Source organism: Cynara cardunculus (genome assembly GCF_001531365.2).
Source record: "Cynara cardunculus var. scolymus isolate 2C chromosome LG 5, CcrdV1, whole genome shotgun sequence".
NCBI classification, from domain to species: Eukaryota; Viridiplantae; Streptophyta; class Magnoliopsida; order Asterales; family Asteraceae; genus Cynara; species Cynara cardunculus.
The window spans coordinates 1,406,597-1,411,003 of NC_037532.1; positions in this window are offsets into that span (position 1 = coordinate 1,406,597).

Genomic DNA, 4,407 nt, shown 5'->3' on the forward strand with positions numbered 1-4,407 from the left:
TTATAGAAATGATTGGAGTTCATTTATTATGATTTGAATATTTATGGAATATGAATAGAGTTTATTAATTATGATTAATACTTTATATTAGGACACAATTAATTGATTAAAAATTGAATGGTTGAGATGAGGGTTGTATAGGGTGTAGGTATATATATATACTAGTTGTCTACCCGCGCAATGCAGCGGGATGTAAAAAACTCATTAAGATTATTCAATTTTGAGATATCAAATTCCTAAAAGATGTAACAAAGCCTACTACATTTGTATCTAACCATCCAAAATGCTGGTGTTAGTAGGTTCTACAATTATACATAAACATTTAATCACAAATTGGAGCGATGGAGAAAGATACTCGACCCAAATCACAACCCATCTCGAATATATTGAATCAAAGAAACTCTTAAAAGCAAATGGTTTTGTTAATGTATGCAAATATTGTAAATGTAGATCCGAAGCTCCGAAATGTCAACCTTTAAAATAAGCAGCCAATTCAAACCCTAGTAGTAAAATGGAAAGCCAAAGGAAGACTTTTATACAAGTATAAAAACGTGTGGAAGTTGTAAGGGTGTCAGTGCGGCCGGAGCAGAGACAGCGAGGAATGGCGGAGGCGAGGAAAAATGTAGCTGGGGCAATGGATGTGATTGGGAAAAAATTAATCGTGAATTATGAAAATATGAGGTTTACATTTGAAATGGTAAGAGAGTATTTGATTGTAAGATGAAAACCTTGGGAACATAAAGAGTCAAAATTTGAAAAGGGTAGATTGTTTAAATTTTCAATGTCTATTAGGAACCAAAAATAAATATTTGAAAGATAAAACTTAAAAGTATGAGTTGTAAAAAGTGAAGCATTGTTGAGTCGTATCATATACATAAATGACTTGTAATTAAGACTTCTAAGACTCTATACATAAAAAAACAATACCTTATACATTTAAGGTTGTTTTTAAAACTTTTATTAAATTTGATATATATATATATATATATATATATATATATATATATATATATATAAAAGACGTCATTTGTATTATATAGATCTGAAAATGGAGGGAAGTAAAAAGTGAGATGACATCATTGGGCATGGGACGTGGCAAGATCTGAATGAGTGAGTGGACAGATCTGACGCAGACACTGACATCTCTTGGATAAGTGGAATGAAAGGGATACACGTGATGAGCACGTGACGTCAAGGAAGAAGAAGTAAAAGAGCCCATCCTCGTACACTTGATTTTCCAAAAAACTTTCCTTAAATGCTTAACATGTAAGTAGTAAATTACATGAGACAAATGTGATGCGTGTTGCACTCTCAACCCTACTTCCCACCCAAGGACAAAATCGTCATTTCCATTTATTATCTAATTTCATTAAAATATACAAATAACAACAATATTTGTTGAATTTTTAATAAGACTTTTTTTTTTTCAATCGGTAGCATCATTTGATTTTAAGAAATAAATAAAGGAATATTTCTTTATAAAATCACCGTTCATTTGTTACTTTTCATTAGTGAGATCTTGTGTTCAAGTCTTTTATTGCAAAAAAAAACTCTGAAATTAAAAGTTAAAAACTAAAAAAATGACACAATTAATAATTTACATATACACTTTTTTTTTACCTTCTCACGATATTTGACATTTTTATCTGAACCGACCATTTGTTTCATAAATTACAAGTTATTATAGCATTATCATTTTGAAATAAACACATCATTGGAATTTTGAATCAAATCCGACCCAATGACCCGTTTTAGGATCGATTGAATTGACCCATCAATTTCTATATATAATGTGGTTGACTATTATTTAACCTGGTATATTATTAGATTCGTTATTGTTAACGAGCAAGATTGGTTGATACAGATCAAATTAAAACAAAACCCGAACATATACCAGTTTATGATCCAATTTGAAACTGAACATGTTTAATTCCAATCATTTAAGTTTCAGTATTTTAGTTTTATGATTCTAATTTAAACAGATCTGATCTAATTTGAACCGATCGAAAAAAATAACTGAAAAAGAAGGAATAATGGAGGATGGTGGTGGAGGTGGATAATAGTTGAAATGGTGATGTACTTTTTGGCTTCTTCAATAAGTTGTCAGATCCATAACTTCACTCTTTAAATCATATTTATTATTTACCCATTTCTTCTTTTAGAATTAAACTTATTTTAAATTTAATTATAATAAATATTATCGATTTTTTTAAATATATAATACTTATATACAGTAAATACAACAAATAAATTTATATATCTTTATTATATTTGGGAAGGTTTGAACCTCTGATTTTCTAAGAGGTCAAAGGCTACGATACCGCTAGGCTAAAATCCTTTAGCAAATATTATCGATTTTGATTGAGGGTTTTGTAAACTTTCTACTCAGATTAATTCAAATCAGAGCGGTAAATTTGACCGGCGTAAGTTATTTTGTAAATAGAAAAATGGCAGATTAAATGTATCCCTTTATTTTACTGAGTGGTGGTATAAACGCACTCTATATATTGTTAAATGACAACTCCAATAGAAATCTATAAATTCTATAAACCAGATAACTAAAAGTTAAAATCTCTAAAAATTACATTCAACTCCACCAGATTTTCTATTTTAGAGATTTTAACATAAATTATTTTAGTATAATACTCTCTAATTTTTATTATCTCGGTACAATTTTTTTTCTAAAAAAATATATATACATAATAATAATTCAATCTCATTGAATAAAATAATCATTTCTTTTTCCCTACGTTATAAAGAATTTGTTGGAGCAATATAGAGAACAAAATCTTTATTTATTTTTTCTATTTTAGAGAACTTATCGGAGATGCTGTGATTTTCTTCACACACATCAAAATCAATACTTATTTTTTATATTTCCAATGCATGATTTGATTTGATTTGATTATGACATAAAAGTGGGTGCATATGGCGTCATCTGTTGCTAAATGCACCCTTGTTTATTAGTTTCCTTTTCACACACATCAACATCAGTATACATATTTTTTGTATTTTTATTATATAATTTTAACTTGATTCTGATATAAAATATAAAAAAAAAAAAGTGGGGTTGGGACTTGGGGAGTTGATGTTGATAGTGGTATTGTCCTTGTTTTATGTAAAGTCAATTCCCCATCACCAAATCAATTTCCAAAAATGAAAGAGGATTGGAAGTTATAACTTTTCGATTTCAGTATTTTTTCGGTTTATGGAAAGATAAAAACTCGTTTGATTACGGTACTGTTTGTAAGAATACGAAGTATGAAAGGTGAGATACTGATTGTTTAACATTTTTGAACTTAAAAGATACAGACTGTTAGATAAAATTAGCCTCTAATTTTATGAATGTTTTTATAAAGATTTGTATTTTGGAATTTTAGGGAGTTTATGGGTTTGGGCTATTTGTATCGTAAATGACCCTATATGTAGGTGTCATGGGCTAAGATTTTAGGGTTATTTAATGGGTAGATTTTTTAAAATGTGATGTCTTAATAAAAAAATAATTTGAAAATACATTGTTGTAATAAAGAAAAACAAAAGTAGAATGCTATAATAATTTTTTTTTATGAAAGTAGGTTGTTATTTCGTGCACTTAATTTTAAATGCAAAATAGGCCCATTTAATAGTTAGTTGTAGTTAAAGTCCAAACTTGGTAGATGGGCTTGTAGTTGGCCCATGTTATTAATATAAATTTAATTTGTCATATTTTGCGATATCTAATACAAAATTAAGTTTTTTTAATTTATAATAATAAACCATGTGAGATCAGACTATTTTATTGAGACTTATTAGACTACATAAATAACACTAAATTTTTACAGTAAAACATTGTGACGGTAGATCTTCACAACGATTTTTACTGTGAAGGTTTTGTGTTATTTATGTGGTTTCACGGGTCTCAAAAAAATAGTATCATGTCACATGATCCTAAGTATATTATTATAAATTAAAAAACTTAATTTTGTAAGGTCTGATGTTTTTCGTATTTTCACAACGTATTATTATGAAGTTTCAATGTTGTTTTATGGTCTGACCGATAATGGTTTTTTCTTGTTGTTTAATTATTATTTCTTGACATTTTTATCTTAATTTTATTATCTATAATATATTATAAAGCATTTGAAAAAAAAAACTCTTAGAACCATTTTTATACATAAAATACTGTTTATTGATGCATATTACTTAAAATTCAAGATCACAAGTAATTTTGCGTTACTATAACTTATTAAAGCTCCATTTTGAAATTTGTGTAACTAACTGCAGATAAACATAATCAAATATAGGATAAACATTCATTTTAAATATATAAAATTTAAAATATAATTAAAATAATTATTGAGTTCTAACAGAATGTTTAATTATTATCTTTATAAAAATTATATTATTAAATCAAAAATAAATTACTTT